Here is a 20,384-nt window from a genome sequence, read left to right on the forward strand (position 1 = left end):
TGAGTCGTGCTCGACTTGAAGGCAATCAACAACAACAACTAGTGGCCTAGTGGTAAGGAGCTGTGCTTTGCCCACCCAAAGGCATATGCTTCTAATCCACCAGCTGCTACATGGAAGAAAGACAAGCAATTTCCCCCCAATAAAATCAATTAACTGCCTCTGAAATCTCACTGGAGGATCGACTATGGAGCAGTTCCAACACGAAGGCACATAATAAAAATTAAAACCCTTATCACCTTGAAGTATTTGGGATGATTTCACAATGGAATGGTCTTAAGACACAAGTATAGTGTTTACTAGTTGACAGTGTCTTGCACAACTGAGACAGTATTCTCCAGGAGACTGTGCATGACCTAAATCAGCTTTTTCTCCAAGCTGGGATTCATGGAAACAGGAACTAGAGGGTGGAAACGGGAAGAAACCACTCATTATTGCCCTTCATGACCTACTTGCAAGATTTTTACCTTTCCCCCCTCAGTACTATGCTTTGTGGGTCTTGAATATTCATTCTAGAGGAAGGACTACTCCCACCTGGAGACATAGGTCAGATCCCAGTAAATTAGGAGTTAAGAACATCACCTGGCCACTTTGGGTTGCTCATGCCTTTGAATCAACATATAAAGAGGGGAGTATTGTCTGGTGTGATTGGCCTGATTACCAAGGGGAAGTAGAATTGATATTACATAATTAAGGTCTAGAAGAGCATGCATGGACTACCGAAGATTTTTTTTAAGGTCATCTCTCAGTATTACCATGTCCCATGATTAAATTGATGGGAAACTATGGCAAATTAATTCTGACATGACTACTAATGACCTACCCCCCCCATTCAATAATGAAAGAATGGATCATCCCAACAAGTAAAGAATCATGGCCAGGTGGGGTGTCTGGTGAGGGCAAAGGGAATACAGATTCCCTTCCTAAACAACATGCCTCTGGAAACTATATGAGCTTTGAGAAACAACGATAATTATAGAAAAGCTTTTGGTCTTTTGTTCTTAGGGTTGTTATGAGTTGGGCTTGACTCAACCACAATCAACACCAGTGGGAGGAGGTAGTCCTAAATATTAGCTTCCACCAGCTGATCTGTTGCAGAAGCAAGGATTGCTATTGGTAGGAGTATTTCTTTCTCATATGTGTGTATGAAATAGTTTTTCTTCCTTCCCTTGGAAAATATAACATCAACAAGGCTAGTTCATTTCTTGTTTTATGTGTCGGTTGTATTATATTATGGACACATATTCATTTATAGACTTATACTTTTTTTTAGAAACTATGTGCAGTTTAAAAGACGTATAAAGTTGACAAGGGATGAACTTTGGTGGTTGCTATATGGGTCATTGTGGCCTTTATTCACAGTACAATGTTGCTGTCCCATGTGTTGTAAATCCCAACTTCTGTGATGTTGACATGGAAGGAATAGAGGCCATTTTATAATGATATGATCAGCTTGATATGATGTAGGGGAAATCTCCTCAAGGAGGTGGCTAATATACTTATAGACTCTCTGGCAAAGCTTTTTGCCTGACTGATATTATACACCTAGGAAAGTATGTTTCCAAAAGGTAATTCTATGTTTGACTTGCTGAGAAATCATTAAACACTTTTTTCATTCACAGAGTTTTAAAGCTGGAAGCTCCCTTGAGGAATATCATCTATTAAAGGATGTTGTTGAACAGCCTCTTACACCCAACAACCGCTTCAGGAAAAAGTAAACAGGGATCTGGGTCACATTCTTGTAATTCATTCAAAGTGAAAATACTATGATTGAAAATACTGTTATGGAATCTCTTGGAGGGAGAAGAAGACCATTGTCAAAAATGAGATTCCTAACTCAATTCAACAGAACGCCATTGAAAAGGACTTGGCATTGCTTTCTTTGGCCACTAAAATGCAAATATTTGAGCATATTTGGGAAGTAGCCCCATGGAGCTGTTCTTGCAAATCATTCCGACAGAAATTAGTGCATGGATTCTTTCCCAAATCTGAGCAAGTCTTGTGCAGCCCATGGGCTGGTTAGTACGAAGGCCTTGAGACTTAGATTCTCTGCTGTACATTACTCAATAACTATCACCCCTCACCATGAAGAACAGGGCTTTATTTACAGATACTTTAGCTGCAAGTGACAAAAGGAAAAACTATGCAAGAAGTATAATCAGAGTGTTCCTTAGAGGCAAGGATGGTGGAACTTCATCTCACTTCCTTTGGGCATATTTTCAGGAGGAATGAGTCCTTGGAGAGAAGCATTATGCTGGGAGGGGTAGAGGTTCAGGAAAGAGAGGAAGACCATCAAGGAGATGAATGGGCACAGTGATGGCCACAAGGGGCTTGAGCATGGCAGACAGCATGAGGACGATGCAGAACAATGCATGACTCACATCGCTTATTGATAGGGTCGCTAGGAGCTGCAGTGGACTGGACGGAACCTAACAACAAAAGCACGCGAAGCAAACAATACACACCTTTAGACAGATAGCAGCCCACATGAATTTAAAAGTCTAGGTCTAAGCACCACACATGGCAGTGTTCAGGCAGTGTTCGAGCCGTTCAATCAGTACATCACTTTCCATTTCTCTCAATTGTTAGTTTCTTTTGTGGTTGTTTCACCACTCGTGAGCAGGCTTTACCTTTAGCACTGCTAACCTGCCAAGTACAGCCTGCTTTACATCCTCGCAGGTCCCAGCCCAGCAGTAAAGAAGTATCTCTCTCCAGGTCATAAATATCTGCACGAGTTTTAAGATTAGCCCTGATGACTTCTGCCTCGCCTTCTGTCAATCTCAAAAGGCTTGCTGGCTAAAATACACTCACTCTGTATTTCTACACTCGCTCTATCTAAACGCCTATACAGCTGTCTAGCGATCTGTCTATTCATCCTTCATCCACCCACTTAACTACTTTCTACTCTTCTTTCTCAGATGGTGTCCTTTAATCCCTAATAATTACTGAATGTAGTGTGACATGATTGATCTAGGAAATACAAAGGAAGACCTTACTCTCTTTTCTATGTCCATTCACCTGTTCAACCATCTTTCCATCCATCCATCCATCTATCCATCCATCCATCCACCCATCCACTTAGCTACCTACCTAAATCATCTATTCATTCATTCACTCTCCTAGAATCCCAGCTACCTACATTGCTAGTGACTCTTACCTCCTTTATTACAGAAAGTTATTGGTCCTTCAGCTCATAATATACCTTGGGAGTTCTAAAATGGCTTTAGTAAATCACTTGTTGTGCATCAGAGAGTTGGACAATGACCAAGGAGGATAGAAGGAGAATTGATGCCTTTGAGCTGTGGTGCTGGAGAAGAGTACTGAGAATACCACAGACTGCTAGGAAAACAAACAGATTTGTCCTGGAAAGGGTTAAACCGGGTGGCTTCTTGGAGGCAAGGATTCTGAGGCTCCGTCTAACATACTTTGGACATGTTGTGAGGAGAGACAGGTCCTTAGAGAGGGACATCATGCTTGGGAGGGTGGAGGGACAGCGCAGGAGAGGAAGGCCCTCTATTAGGTGGATTGATTCAATGACTGGGATAATTGGGATGGGAGTGTCAGAGACAATGCGATTGGCACAGGACAGAGTGGAGTTTAGGGCTGTTGTACATAGGGCCGCTATGAGTAGCAAGTGACTCGACGGCACATAACAACAACAACAAATGAATAAACAAATATGTTTCCCTTTAGCCTCACTTTACAAGTGACAAGCAGATCACACAACTTTTGCAGAGTTGAAAGTGACTCCACACCTTTCCCTTTCCCTCGTGCTGGACTGTATTTTCCCAAGAAGATTTAGCTCCAACAGCTGAGGAGTAGGAGATTTCTGACAAGGCAGATATTTGAGCTGTGGCCTAAACACAATGGCATCAGGCAAGGCTCTACTTACATGTGATTTTATGAAGCAGTATTCATTTTTCACCCCAGGTTATATCCACCTTTTCAGAAGAAAAGTTTGTCCTCATTATAATGTCATGAAACTAAAAAACCAACTCACTATTTTTGCTTGGTTCCTAATCATAGCAATTCTTCATGGGGTTTCAGAGGCTGTAAGTCTTTACAGGAGGGGAGATAGTCCGTCTTTTCACCTGAGGAGTGGTGAAGTTCAAGTGTTGACGTGGTGGAATAACAGCCCAATACGTCATACACTACAGTATACACTATATCATGCTGCCAAGGCTCCTTTACAATGCTGCATCTTAACAAAAGTAAAACAAAAAAAATTTCTTTCTGTATATGTTTGTCTCTCTCCTTATATATACACATACCTATCTGTCCATTCATACGATACATTTATATACATACATGTTATTTTTCTTGTTAGGTGCCATCAAGTTGAGTATGACACAAAGCGACCCTATGAACAAAGAATCTAAACCCTGTTCCATCCGGTTCCATCCTCACAGTTCCTGACACACAAGAGCCCATTGCAGCAGTCACTGTGTCAATCGACCTGGTTGAGGGTCTCCCTCTCCTTTTCTAACTCTCCACCCTTCCCAACATCATGTCCCTCTCTAACATATATACACATACATATATTTTATTTATTGTTTGTTGTTATTGGAACTGATTCATATCTGATCCTCTAGTGAGTCTTCAGAGAACTGCATGGGAGGCAATTCCTCATCCTTCTCCTGTGAAGCAGCTGGTGGATTTGAACTGTGTGCCTTCTGGATTGCAGCACAGCTTCTTACTAGTAGGCCATCAGAGCACCCTATTATACACACACAATAAAGAATCTCTCTCTCTCTCTCACACACACACACACACACACACGTGTGTGCACAAGCTCTAGTGGCCTAGTGGCAAGAAGCTGAAGCTGTACTGTAAACCCAGAGGCACAAGGTTCGAGGCCACCACCTGCTCTGTAGGAGGTAGATGGGTAATCTCTTCCCATGTGATTAACGGTCTCTGAAAACCTACTACAGGGTCAGCTATGGGTCAGTTTTGACTCAACACTTCACGACAACAACATGATCTTGCTCATATCCCCAGTCGACACTCTAGACACGGAAGTCAGAAAATCAAAAGATGAGTTGCCTTGGGAAAGTTCGCTGTCAAGGACCTCTTCAGAGTGCTAAAGAGCACTGATGTCAGTCTAAAGACTAAGGTGTACTCGATCCAGGCCAAAGTCTTCTCAGTTGCTCTCTGGTATTTGAGGGCTAATCAATGACTAAGGATGATAAAGGAAGAATCAATGCCTTTGATCTGTGGTGCTGGAAAAGAGTATTGAACATACTATGGTCTGCAAAGAGAACAAACAGGTCTGTCCTGGCGAGGGTGAAACCAGTTTACTACTTCAAGGCAAAGATTTTGAAGCTCTATCTCACAGACTTTGGGCATGTTGCCAGGAGGGACCAGTCCTGGGAGAAGGACATCATGCTTGGAAGGGTGGAGGGTCAGTAGGAGAGGAAGACCCTGGATGAGATGGACGGACTGACACGGTGACTGTGGCAATGAGGCCAGTTGTGTTAGAGGTGGTGCGATTGGCTCAAGACAGGGCAATGTTCAGAGCCATTGTTATTAGGGTTGCTATGAATTGAATTACAGCTGTTGTCATCTCAATGGCACCTGTTGTTGTTGTTATGTGCCATCGAGTTGCTTGCAACTCATAGCAACCCTATGTAGAAAAGCTCTAAACTCTGCTCTGTCCTGTGCCAATCTCATTGTCTCCGACACACTCATCCTGATTGCCCCAGTCACCAAATCAATGCACCTCCCAGAGGGCCTTCCCCTCCTGCGCCTGCCCTCGACCCTCCCAAGCATGACGCCCCTCTCCAAGGACCAGTCCCTCCTCACAACATGACCAAAGTATGTCAGACGAAGCCTCAGAATCCTTGCCTCCAAGGAGCAGCCCGCTTTAACCCTTTCCAAGATGAATCTGTTTGTTTTCTTAGCAGTCCATGGTACCCTCAGCACTTTTCTCCAACACCAAAGCTCAAAAGCATCAATTCTCTTTCTATCCTCCTTGGTCACTGTCCAGCTCTCTGATGCATAACAAGTGATTGAAAAGACCATGGCCTGTACCAGACGCACCTTAGTCTCCAGAGACACACCGTTGCTCTTCAGTACTTTGGAGAGGTCCATAACAGCAGTCTTTCCCATCGCAATACATCTTTTAATTTTCTGGCTGCTGGTACCAAGAGTGTTGATTGTGGAGCCAAGCAGACTAAAGCTGTGAACAATCTCAGTCTCTTCACCATCCATCCTGATGCTGCCAATTGGTCCAGTGGTGAGAATCTTTGTCTTCTTGACATTGAGCCTCAACCCATATTGAAGGCTGCAGTCCCTGACCTTCAGCAGCAAGCACTTCAGGTCCTCCTCAGTTTCAGCAAGCAATGTCCCCTGTCACATATATATTTCACGAAGAGATCACACAAGCATATGTGGGCCATCAACAAGGAAGGAATCAGCATGAATTCTTGGGTTTTTTGTTTTTGTTTTGTTTGTTTGGTTTTTTGGCTGTTCAGTGGATTTTATTTTTGCAGCAAGAAAGCAGTGAGTGTAATGTGAGTGTAATCCCTGGAGTTCTCAGTGCCTTGAGGAGTCTCTTCCTGAGGCAGGCTGAGGCATTCTGAATTTTGAGAGGTCCAGGTTCAAATCTAAGCAGGTGTACACGTTGTAGTCATGGTGTTGGAGCTTCTTGGAGGTGGTATTGTCAAATGGCTCATCAGGCACGGCATCCTGCATTTTTGTGGACTTTGCTTCTGGGCATTTTGTGACCGCCCTTTTTCCACTCTTCCCTGATTTTGAACAGAGAGATACCGTAGAGGCAAATCCTTGAAGCATCCCTGCTTGGAGCCCAATCTTTAGTGCCCCAAAATGTCCTTGCTGCAGCAACAGGGGGGCAGCCATGCCTTTGTTAGGGGGGAAGGCTGGGAAGGGCGAATTCCTGGGTTTTTAAAAGTCACTCACTTAAGGCATCTGTGTAAGAAGAGTTCTGGGGAACAGATATAGCCTTTAAGAAGTGGTTTGCGTTCTGACTTTCATTGCCTTCTGAGAGAACCTGCTTTTCTGCTTGTAATGTTCAAGGTCAAGAGAACTTAACTGTAACCAAGTGCAAAGACCAGGCTAAGGAGTTAACTTTGGGGGAAAATAATCTGAAGTAGGATGTAATACTTATGTGGATGAGACCTGGTGCCTCAATCATGTGTCCATACTTCTTGGCTCGATGCTTTGCTCCATTGTTCGGGCCATGTTCCACACACTTTTCACTGCTCTGGGCTTGGGAGAGCCAACAGAAGTGCCATCGGGAGAGGGACAAGAAAAGGTCAGGAAAGAAGCTGCCAGTGACACTTTCCACCACACAGAACTTGAGCGGGAGAGAAGCCATGCAGCTCAAAGAACCTTCACCCACGGATATGCTATTATCTACACAGCCAGAATACATCTTCTCCTCCTTGGAAGATCCTAGGCACAAGATGCCCATGTGAATTTGATAGGAATTCAATTTAGCTTGATGATCACATGGGGTTGGTAGAGAAATTGACAGTCTGTCATTTCTGTTCCAACAAACTAAACTCTGACAAGGTCCCTCCTAGGTACTTTTGAAGAAGCTGGGCCACCTACGAGTGAGGACCAGGGGCTTAGGAATACAGAATATTATACCCTTTTTGCTAGTTGAGAAGCAGAAGGATTATGTAGCTAGATAAGGGTTATTTCCAATGTCCTTTTCTCTGGTGACTAGAATAGATTCCTTCTAGGAAAACAGCAGGATGACCTTCCATCATAGAAACAGCTTAATAACAATTGTATTGTCATCCCAAAGTCACTAAAATTCAAGATAAGTTTTTCTCCTTAATTTTAAATAATTTAGGAATCATTCTTCTAGGTCGTGTAACCCTGGTATGTCCACTTGCTGTGCAGAGGTAACTCGTGGTAGCTGTGATGCTAAACACTGTGACACTGATGTGTCAAATGCGAGAATGGTTACCCATGGTGGACAGTGTTTGGTGAAGCTCCCCGATTAAAACAAGCCTGGAAGCAGGAGTGGCATTCACTTCCAAAATAGCTTGCCTCTGGAAACGCTAAGAACCTGGAGAAAGGATGAAAGTTATACAAGTGTCCAGGACTTTCATTCATAGGGTCGCTATGAGTCACCTACGACTTGACGGCACTTAACAGAACAGAGCTATCTTCAGAGAGCTCTCTCTAATAAGTCACAAAAAGTAACAGCTTGAAATCTAGGAAAACGTGTTTGTATAGCCACCCAGTGTTCCTCTGCAGCAGCCTTTATGTATGTGGCCACAGTTTCCGGGTGACGCTTACAAAGCTGAGGAGATCGGGCAATAGTGTGTGCTAAGGAGATGCTAATCGGGTGAGCGAGACCAGTTTTCCAGGACTTTGTCAGCAAGAACTTTGAGTCGTCCCACAAGGACAAGTATTGTACAAAACCATCATTGTAGAAAGAGGATGTAAGGCTTGGTGGGGAGGGGGCGGGCAGAAGCAGAGGGATGAAAAAGTATAGGGGTGGTGGTGATTAACCATGGGGTTGTACAATTTGATGGGTGGGGGTGTGAGGGAAATTGGAAGAATCTGGTCTGGAAAACAATGTATTCCAATTTTGAAAATAAACTAGTGTAATAATTAAAGAGAAAAAGAAAGAACTTTGAATCTTGCTAATGAGACAACAAACCCCTCCCATTTCAAGGAATGTCTCAAACAGAGCCATGTATGTATCTTCAATGGATATGATTTAGATGTTGATCCCAAGAAATAGGGGAAAACACTTGAATATTGAGCCACAGAGGTAATTCTTAATTGGGGTCAATTTTGCTAACTTTCCCTGGAGACGACTGGCAACCCGCTGGGGCACCCTTAGCTGCTTCAACTGGCGATGAATTCTGTGTGCACTTAGTGGGTGGGAGCCAGAGATGCTGCTAAGTATACCCCAGTGTATGCGAGTACAGCCATCACACCGGCATTATCTGGTCCACATGTTGAGGTTAAGAAGCCCCTCCACAGAGTACGGGGTCCTGGCAAAGCTCCTACTTTTGAGAAGCGGAGTTTGCTGTTTTAGAGACAGTAAGTAGTGTCTGCTGTTCTCAGAAAAACTTCAGTATGGATTATGCTGCAAAACAGAGAAAGCAACACATCCTCACAACTGGACTCGAAGAGAAAATCGTGATAAATGGAGAGAAGAATGGAGCTGACACAGGTTTCATTTTCCTTGGATTTACAATCGAAACTCCTGGAAGGAGTGACCAAGAATTCAGAGGTCTACCTTCTGACCCAAGGTTTTCCCACACTCGGTGCACATATAGGATTTCTCTCCAGTACGTGTCCGCTTGTGAATAATGAGACATCCCTTCTGACTGATACCTTTTCCACACCCAATGCACACGTGAGACTTCTCCCCAGCTTGTGTTCGCTGGTGGACAGTGAGTGATGCCCTCTGGTTGAACCCTTAATTACAGCCAGGGCTATATTGTTCCTGTAATGAACATAAAATTATTGACAGTGAACATGACGTGTGACTGGAAAATCCTGTGGGTTCCCTTAGTTGTCAAATTGATGTAACATTGCTCTGTCCAACCTAGGAGAATATTTACAGTTTAAATATTATGCTTCTCCATGTTGTTAATTTTGGATTGGTTTTTTTTTTTTTAAGGAAGAAAAAAGATAACTTTTTCCTAGGGGGGGGGGAAAAAGAAGTCAGAGGTCATGTTACAGTGGATACATCTGTTGCTAAGGACTTCTTTAAAGTTTGACCAGCCACACCATACACAGGCATTGGTATTTCCAGTGACTTTATATGCACCTGTAAGTTGGACAGCGGGAGAGGTGAGGATGGGTGGGGGTGAAACCATAGGGCTGCGCAGTTTGGTGAATGGAGGAAAGGGTGGGGGGCAAATGGGAAAGATCTGGGCGAAAAAGATAAGGTAATGAAGGGCAAGTTTCAATTGTGATTAATGTTATAGAACATCACGCATGAGCAGGATTGTATTAAACACAGTGTAAATAAAGAACAACGTGAAACACAATGCACATAAACTTTGTAAGCAAAGCAACTAAGAAGTGTAAAAAAAAAGAATAAAAAGAAAGATCAAAGAAGACTTGATGCCTTTGGGTATGTTATCAGAAGGAGACCAGTCCTCGAGAAGGGACACGATAGTTAGAAAAGTGGAGGGTCAGTGAATGAGAGGAAGATCCTTAGTAAGAGGGATTAGCACAGTGATTGCAACGGGCTGAAGCCCGGCAGAGCTTGTGAAGACGGCACGGGGTCAGGAGGACTTCATGTTGCTGTACAACACATAGGGTGGTTCAGAGTTGGGTCTGAGCTTGATGACTCCTAACACCCATCTGCATGTCTGTCTTGTCACTCTTTTTTTTTTTGAACTTTTTTATTTTTATACACATGACAAGATTTTACACCAAGAATAGTCAGTTAAATAGTACAAATTTACATTCATGAGGAATGTTAAAAAAATATTCAACTAAAAAACCCACTTCTTCCTGTGACCCATAATCGCAATGTTTTACAGTGCAGGGGAGAAGGGGTGGGGTGGGGTTGCATCCAAAACAAGTCTGTCCAAAAAGAAATGACTTAAATTTCACGTTCCCTCTCCACACGGGATCCAAATGGTGAAGAGTTTAATTTACAGTTCATCTTTCTCTGCTGTAGATTGCTTTGTGTCTTGTCACTCTTACCTTGCGTGTTCCTTTGATTTATGTATTTTTCCACTTTTCAAGACACATCTCCATTGGTAGGGGCTAGCTAGCCTGTGCATACAAACAGATTGTGTGCGATGACATTCAGTTAGGGGTAGGTGTACCGTGTGCTGACTCCGTGGACCCTGACTGCCATATTCACTTCTGTCTCCTCAGTGCCTGGTATGAAGTCTGGTACAGAGCAGCCCTCAGACAACGTAGACTGGCTGAATGACTGACGGGTTAAGCCCCAGCACTGTCTATCATTGAGATAGAAAGGGAAACTTCTCTTTGGGCAGAACCCCCACGTCTGGGCCCACACAGCAGCAGCCAAATTCTCCTCATCAGGATGCTGTTCACATTGGCCAGCCATCAGCCAGGCTGCAATCTCAATATTCAGACAGCCAGGGCACCGCTTCCCAGGGACGTGCCAGAATCCACCTGGGATCCCAGCAATGCTGGGAGGTCTGCAGCCATTCATTTCTTAGCTCTCAAAAGCAAGCAGTGAAAATCACCAGCGGATTTTGAAAGACATCTCTCCCCTCTTCCATGGTAGAGAAGTTGAGAGTCACACTTGGTTTCTAGATCTATCTCTGTCTCCTTTGAACCCCTAGATAAACACAATCGCCTCTGTATGGCTCATTTTCCACATCTTTAAAATGAGTTCTACTTGCACTTCTCTGCCTTGTCTTGCTAAGTCCTACACAGTTGCCCAAGCTTTAGATAAACACTCAGAAGAGTCATCATTGAAAACAGAAGAAGGAAGAAATGATAAGGGATAGCTGTGTGTAATCTGACAGTAACATGGATTCTTGTTGTTCAAATCAATGCAGATGATTTTAATGCTGCTTAGAGACACCTGGAGTCTACAGCCATGACACTCCAAGGCGACATCACGCAGACAGAGGCTTGGATACCCCAGTCATTGTCATCCCTGTTAATTAGCTTTACAAATTACAGTTCCGCATCAGCTCTCATCTGATGGAAAAGTAAGCTTTCTCATTAGAAGAAACAATATCTCAATACTGCTGTTGAAACGAACCTCAGGTTTTAGAGATGACAGTATAATGCACTGCAAAGTAAGAGAAATAGCAACCAAATAATGGAACTTTATAATTTTAACCTAAAGGTAGCCTAAAAAGTTTGTGAAATTATTTCCATTAAAATGAATACCAAGAATCTTTCCAAGACGGCAGAGTAGGTGTATCTTGTACTCAGATCCTCTGTGACAAAGATCTAAGAAACCAAGTGAAATGGATATAGATGATAATTTTGGAACCCCAAGCTTCAAGGGATAAAGAATAGATCAGGTACTTATTAGAGGAAATGACTAAAAGAAAACATGGAGCAAGGAGACATCTAAACCGATTTACCGACTAGTCTGGCACAGAGTGGCCACCTGGAATTATTATAAGAGGTGTTCTGATTGGGGCGGGGACCAGATACTCAATCTCTAGTCCAGGACTACACAAGAACCAACATAGGTGACGAAGGACCAGAGAAGTGTGATTGCCTCCTTACACCACACCATTTCCCGAATCATGGAACCTTAGTCTCAAGAGACATCAGGGACAATTAGCATAATATAGTCCACAAAGATCAAGTTTTATATCCTACTTTGATGAGCTACTGGCTAGAATCTTAAAAGCTTGTTAAGAGCCATCTAAGGTCATACTATTAATCTCACCCAATTTAAAACTAAGAGGAGTGAAGAAAATCAGAGACACAGGAAAATAATTAGCTCAAAGGACTTATTGGTAATGTATAAAGTTGGAACCAACTCATAGCTGACTCTCCTGCAGGTTTTCAGGGGCAGACTATATGAACTCCAGCCTCTAGGACCCAGAGACTAGAACAACTAGATGGTGCCTGGCTAACACTGTCACTGGCTCTGAAAGGGATTCCGGTAGGAGGTACTGGGTAGAGTGGGGACAAAACATGGATCAAAATGCAAAAATCACTCATAAAAAAAGGACAGGCTTTCTAGTCTAATGTTACTGCTGTTGTTGATTGCCGTCAAGTCGAGCACGACTTATAATGACTCTATGAACAAAAGACCTAATGCCTTGGCATAACTATCGTCATTTCACCAAGTACATAGAGTTTCCAGAGGCAAGTGGTTTAGGAAGTGGATGCCACTCCTGCTTCCAAACCTGTTTTACAACTGGGAGTTCCACCAAACACTGTCCACATTGGGAAACCATCATGGTATTGGATACCCCGATGACACAAGTTTCAGCATAACAGCAAACCCAGATTACTTCATACAGCACATTGACAAAGAGTGACTTACAAAGTGAAAGAACGTTCCTCCAGATATAACAACATTAGTCTCATTTTAGCAGTGATTAAGTGTCATCAAGTCGAGTAAGATTCATGGCAACCCTTGCACAAAAGATTTGAATTCTGTTCTTTTACTAACATAATTTCTAGTCTAGTAGAGACTGATAACCACCACCATTCCCCAGCATCTCTTAGACACCCTTCAATTTTTGAACTGAACTCACTCGGTGACTCAACTTTTAGCTGAATAATAGACAGGCTTATAAGGTCAACAGTAACACGAGGGAAGCTTGCACTCATTGGGACAATCAATCATATGAAATAAAAAAGGAGACAACATTTACCCAGGAATAAAGCTCAGACGACAGAAATGGGTAAGGAAAATGAACAAATGGAAAGCACAGGGGGAAAGTGGGAAGGGAGCCTGTACATTGTAGGGCATGCAATCAACCCCACAAACAAAATATAGAGGAACTGCCAAGTAGAAAGCCACTTTGCTCTGTAGATCACCCAAATCACAATAAAACACGGCGCAGTGGGGGTTGGGGAGGGGGTGGGGAATGACAGCCTAGAAAACCCTGTGCATCAGTTACATACGGCTACGCTGAGCCCAAATTGACTCAAGAGCAGCTAAGAACAGCAAGAGCAAAACTCAAAAGTTGGCAGTTCAAACCCACTCATATGTTCCACAGAAGAAAGATCCAGGCATCTACTTCCCTAAGGATTATGGGCAAGACAATCTTCTGGACCAGTTGGGATCAACTGACAGGTGGGATCAGCAAGAATCAGGATCAACTCCATGAAAGGTTGAGTTTTGTTTGATTTTTTGACTGATTGTTGTTGTGTACAAGTGAGCCAGAACTGACTCATAGTTGACCTGTCAGTGGGTTTTGAGAGGCAATAAATTGCCTTGCAGGAAATAGGCATACTTCTCCTCTGGAGCAACTGGTGGATTCGAACAATGTGACTTTGGGTTATCAGTGCAAATCCTTACCATTAGGCCACCAGAGCTCCCTTTACAGTTGATAGCAGCCTGGACTGGATTCTGTTGTTTGTACACCAGAAATATTGTTATCATATGTTACTGAGTTGGATCTCACCCGTAGCTGATCCTCCCGCGAGTTTTCTGAGGTAATGAATTACAAGAGAGGAGATTGCTCATCCTTCTCCCCCACACAAGAAATACGACATACAACATAGGCATCGCCCTTTATGCATCTCTAATCTCGAACTCAGATAGGAGAAAGTATCTGAAATGTGTCCCCTTTGAGATCTCAAACCTCCCTCCCCGTGTGCTCTCACCTTGACTCCTGCTTCCATGGAGAGTAACAAAAACCCGTGTGTCCCAGATCTTTTGTTGAGATGTTTTCCTTGAGGCTAAAACTTGTCTCCTGGCCATAATGGTTTGGGATGCGTATCGCATCACCATGAGTGTAAGAAGGCAAGCTGAGTGGTGAGCCTTAACACATCAACTATTTATAGTTTTGTTACAAAATAATCACCGGCTCAAACTCATCCGCAGACACCTCTGGAGCAGAGTCCCCTAACCTCTTTTCTGTACCGACTCTGCGTTAGCAAGCCTGGAAGCTTGCCAGCTGTCGGGATGGGATAGAATCTCCCCAAAGGAAGCTCTACATTAATACTTGAAGTTCATATTAAAGAAGAAAATAACTCCATAGTTAGGAGAAGCAGTACAGTTTGGTGGCTGCAAGCTTGCAATCAGAAGTTAGTAAGACTTAGGTGCAAACCTGACACCATAGTTTGCTAGGTGTGTGACTTTAAGGGTCTTGTTCGTACTCCTGAGACTTAGTTTCTTTATTCCTGAAGAATAAATATTTCTGTCATCTATAAGTTTATGTGTGTTAGAATCAAGTTATTGTTATGTGCTTTTGAGTCAACTGCAACTAATAGCGAACAATAGCACTGAACCTTGCTCTACCCTAGCTAATCTCACTGTCTTCAACACACCTACACCCCCTTACCACAGTTACTGTGTCAATCTACCTCCTTCAGGGTCTTTGCCTCCTGCACTGACCCTCCACCCTTCCAAGTATGAAGACGTTCTCCAAGGACTGGTCACTGCAGACCACGTTCCCAAAGTATGTGAGATGGAGCTTCAAAATCCTTGCCTCCAAGAACAAGCTGGTTTCATCCTTTTTGGGACAGAAGTGTTCGTTCTCTTGGTGGGCCATAGCATGTTCAATACTCTTCTCCAACATCACAACTCAAAGACATCAATTCTCCTGTCATCCTTAGTGCGGAACAAGTAATTGTGAAGACCATGGCATGAGTCAGGCTCACCTTAGCCTGTAGACTGACATCATTGCTTTTCAACACTCTGGAGAAGTCTCTGGCAGCAGACTCTTCAAATGCAATTTGTCTCAAAGATTTCTTGACTGCTGGTGCTAAGATGCTGATTGTGGATCAGAGCAAGATGAAATTGTTAGCAGCATCAAGTAGATAAGTGCAATTCTTAGCTCCATGTTGGCACATATGAGACAGTTTTTCTTCTGTGGTCACTTGCCATTGTAATAAGGAGACTTGGAATGCAGTGGTTAAAAAATACCAATAGCAGAAACTTCAGCAGTTTGAACCCTGCTCTTCAGGATATATATATATATATATATATATATATATATATACCAACAACAACAACAAAAAACCCTTGACGATCTGTCCTTCTATAGATTGCAACCTTGGAAACACTATGCATAGTTCTATTTTGTCCTATAAAGTCAGTATGAATAATAATTGACTCAAGGGAAAAGAATTTGATTATTTTGAATGAATCTTTTCCAAGGGGTCCTGGTGGCATGGTAGTCAAGCGCTCATCTATTAATAATTGGTAGTTTGAACTCACCAGCTCCTTTGCTGGAGAAACATGTGGCAGTCTGCTTCCATAAACATTTATAGCTTCAGAAACCCAATGGGACATTTCTATTTTGTCCTGTAGGGTCATGATAAATTGGAATCAACTTGCTGGCTTGATTTGGTTGGGTTAGAGTAATGGCTTCATCTTGAATCCCCTTACCTGTCACTGTATTGCCTTCTCTGTTGGGTGTGATTTACTCTACAGTTCCTGGCACCTCATAGAGAGATACTCCATGAATTTGGGGAAAAGAGGCTGAATCATCTTGGTGGACATGTGATCTGGATTTAATGGAATACCAAGAGGCAAAATGGGATTGACTGTCAAAGACATCAAGCAGTGTTTTTCTAGCTCTTTCCTATATTTGAGGTAGCAAATACGATCTTGATCATCGTGACGCTCATCAACGTCATCTCCTCCATCATGCCTATGCCTACAGAGTGCCTGGGTAAATGTCTTACCTGTTCTTGAAAGCCCAGTTAGTTTGACCATTATGCCAAACTATGAAGAAGTTGCAGTAGTGTTGAAAGAATAAAATTTCCAGTGTCCTAGAGGAATAAAATAATAAGTGTCAGAATCATGGCTGTATTATAGATCAGCTGTAAGAACTGTTGAATTGATGGCATAAGAGTAAATGTAATATAATTATTAAAAGTCTAAGATCTAATTAATCCACTGAGTCTTAGCTCTAGTTTGCTCCTTACAAGCCTATACTGTGTTCTATTTGCCTTGAAGTTTATTGTACTGCAGAGGCTTGTGTGTTGCGGTGATATTGGAAGTTACACTATCGGAATTTCAAATACCCACAGGGTTATCTATGGCTGATCGGTTTCAGCAGAGCTTCCACTCCACACTGACTGGACCAGGAACTCTGGTCATTCACTTATCAACTAAGAGGAACCCTCATGAACAGGAGCAGGACACTGTCTGATATGGTGCTGGAAGATGACTCTCCAAATTTGAAAGTCACTCACAGTATAATGAGAAGAGTGACTTCTGTAATGTAGAAAAACTAAAAAAAAAAAAAAAATCAACCAACAAAAAAAAAATCCCAAACCCCCCAAAACAAAACAAAAAAAACCCCAAATCCAAAACAAACTACCCCCCCAAAAAAACACCAAAACAAAAAAAAAAGAACAACGAAACACAATAACACCCCCCTCAGTGAAATCAGTCTTCCAATTCATAGCTGACCCTTTATCAGATCTCCAAGCTATAGATTAAATTGGGGGTGACTGCCTGAGTTTCTCCCACAGAGTAGCTGTTGGATTCAAATCACCAGAGAAGTGCAGCCTTTGAGCCAGTAGCTCAACCCTCTACAGAAAATACCACCATGACTTGAATGGAGGAAAATTTTCAGCCAGTTAAGGACCTTTATTTGTTGATAAGACATGACTCAAAATGAATAGCTGCTAAAATCCATCTGTTAAGAAAGCATTTACAGTGTGAAGACAGCTGAGTCTGACTTCTACTAACTTTACAAAGGGGAACTGTCCATATCAACAATATCAAGAATACTAAACTAATAGGGACAAAGTCAGACATACCCCCAACTCTGCGCACCTACTTATACTAATTACTGGGTCCAAAATGCATTAAAAATGACCACACAGACTTTACACAATCTCTTTTTACTCATAGTTGTGGGGTTTATTAGGGAAAGTGGTTGAGATAGGAAGGCAAATTCTATAACCCAGTGAAAGCTTAGGTTCAGTAAATAGTAGTCCTGAGCTTGGTTACAGCAAGACACAGTCCCTCCATTAGTTCACACAGCTTCTGAGCTATAGCAAGATAGAGTCCCTCAATTAATTCAGGCAGGTTCTCAGTGAGCAGCAAGTTATCAGTAGCACAAAAACCTCAGTCCCCAAGGACATGAGGGGTTTTCTGTGCTGCTCTTTCTTTTTTGGTGTTGAATTTCCTGTCTTAAGGGTTCTGGCCCTGGCTCTGTCTGACTCCATCAGGCTATGCCTTGCCACACTCTCCCTACAATCTGATTTGCTCTCTCTCTTATGTTGGTCTCACAGCTGTTGATGATGCTGTAGTTGCTGATCAATGGCAAATTATGTGTTTTGCAGTTGAGGCTGCTGGAGACCATGTCCTCAGAGGAGCTAATCTTTGTGGGAGGTGGTGTCAAAAAGATTTGTTTTATTTACACATTCCTATCTAGCAAGGAAACACTATTGTGGTTCAAAATTAGGAAGGGTGTATACCAGGGATGAGTCCTATCTCCATATCTTTTCAATCTATATGCAGAACAGATTATCTGGTAGGCTGGCCTTTATGAGGAGAAATGTAGCATCAGGATTGAAGATAGACTCATCAACAATCTGCGTTATGCAGATGACATAATCTTGCTTGCTGAAACTGAGGAGGACCTGAAGCACTTGCTGCAGAAGGTCAAGGATTGCAGCCCTCCATACAGACTGAAGCTCAATGTCAAGAAAACAAAGATTCTCACCACTGTGCTGATTGGCAGCATCACGATAGTTGGTGAAAAAATTGAGATTGTTAATAGCTTTAGTTTGCTTGGCTCCACAATCAACACTTTTGTACCAGCAGCCAGGAAATTAAAAGATGAATTGCACTGGAAAAGCCAGCTTTCAGAGACCTCTCTGAAGTACTGAAGAGCAAGAATGTTTTTGTAGATGCTATGCATCAGAAAGCTGGACAGTGACTAGGGATGATAGAACGAGAATTGATGCTTTTGAGCTGTGGTGCTGGAGACGAGTATTGAATATACCATGAACTGCTAGGAGAACAAAGAGGTTCATCCTAGAGAGGGTGAGACCAGGCTGTTCCTTAGAGGCAAAGATTCTGAAGCTTTGCCTGATGTACTTTGGACACGTTGCAAGGTGGGACAAGTCATTGGAGGGGGTTATCATGCTTGAGACAGTGGAGGGACAGCTCAAGAGAGGAAGACCCTTGATGAGATGGATTGATTCAGTTACTGGGGTAACAGGGATAAATGTGTCAGAGGCAATAAAATTGGCACAGGACACAGAGCAAGATTTAGGGCTGTTGTACATAGGGTTGTTATGAGTCACAGGTGACTTGACAGCACATAACAACAACAACAATAACAATAATATCTGGCCTTGTGGTGGTGTTCAAGGCAATGGATAGGAAAGTAAAAAATAAAAAAAGATAAAACAATCCTAATGTAATAACTGGAACATGGAAGGTACAATATATAAATCAAGGAAAATTGGAAGTAGTCACAAATGGAATGGAGCTCATAAAAATCAACATCCGAGGCATCAGTAAGTGGAAATGGTCTTGTATTGGCCATTTTGAATCAGGCAATCATACAGCTACTGTACTCGGAATAAAAAAAAAATTGAAGAGAAAGAGCATCACGTTCATCATGAACAAGAACTTATCACGATCCATCCTGAAGTACAACATGTCAGTGATGGGATGATAGCCGTACACATACAAGCAAGAACTGTTAATGCAACAGTTATTCAAACTTATACACCAGCCGCTGAAGCGGAAGAGTTGAAGATATATGTCTGCAGTCTGAAATTAAGCAAATATGCAGTAAGTGGTTATTGGAATGCAAAAATTGAAAACAAAAAAGGGTTGGTTGCTGAAAAAAAATGTATATATAGTTTGGGTGCTAGAAAAGAGGCCAGAGACCATAGGATAGAATTTTAAAAGACTGTTGAATTCATTGCAAATAACTTTTTTTTAAAAAAAATATAAAAGATGCTACAAGCAGGAGAGGATAAAATAAATGAATGGGACCTTCTTAAAAAGCAAATCACTATGTACATCAAAAACTTCTCCAACAGAGTAAAAAGGTAGCCCACAGACTGGCGAAAAATATTTGCCAATGACATATCCGACAAGGGATTAATAGCTAAAATTTCTAGTTTACTACAGCACATGAATAAGGAAAAGATAAACAACCCAATTGCAAAATGTGTGGAAGAAATGAATAGAAGCTTCACCAAAGAAGAAAATCAGATGGGCAGCAAACACAGGGGGGGGAAAATGCTCAAAATCACTAGCTATTTGAGACATGCAAATCAAAACAACAATGAGATATTATCTCAACCCAGCAACAACAGGAAAGTTCAACAGATCAGCAAACAACAAATGCTGGCAAGGATACAGGGAGATACAGTAATGGTGAGAATATAAAATGTTACAAGCACTGTGGAGGGCACTTTGGTGCTTCCTTGAAAAGTTGGAACTAGAAATACTACTTAAAACAGCTATCCCACTACTGGGAATATAACCCGAAGAAATCAGAGCCGTGACACAAACAAATACATACAGACTCATGTTTATCACAGCATTATTCACAACAACAAATAGATGGAAACAGCCCAGGTGCCCATCCATAATCAAATAGATAGAGAAACTATGGTACGTACACACAGTGGAATACTACACAGCATTTAGAAGATAATGAACTCATAAAACACTATGGAACATGGATGAGTTTGGAAGAGTTTATGCTGAGTTAAGAATCTCAGTCACAAGGAGATGAAATCAGTGAAGTGGGGGAACGACAGCCTTTTTAACAAATGGTGTTGGCAAAATTGGAAAAATATCTGCAAAAGACTCAAGCAAG

At 42.3% G+C, this 20,384-nt stretch overlaps 1 pseudogene; it reads right to left on the minus strand.

Moving 5' to 3' along the window:
* Positions 1-6,531: 6,531 nt before the first annotated feature.
* On the minus strand, positions 6,532-6,855 carry LOC102871245 (annotated as a pseudogene).
* Between the last annotated feature and the right edge of the window lie 13,529 nt (positions 6,856-20,384).

The sequence above is a fragment of the Elephantulus edwardii genome, unplaced genomic scaffold (assembly GCF_000299155.1).
Source record: "Elephantulus edwardii isolate Elephantulus edwardi_28Jun2011 unplaced genomic scaffold, EleEdw1.0 scaffold00117, whole genome shotgun sequence".
NCBI classification, from domain to species: domain Eukaryota; kingdom Metazoa; phylum Chordata; class Mammalia; order Macroscelidea; family Macroscelididae; genus Elephantulus; species Elephantulus edwardii.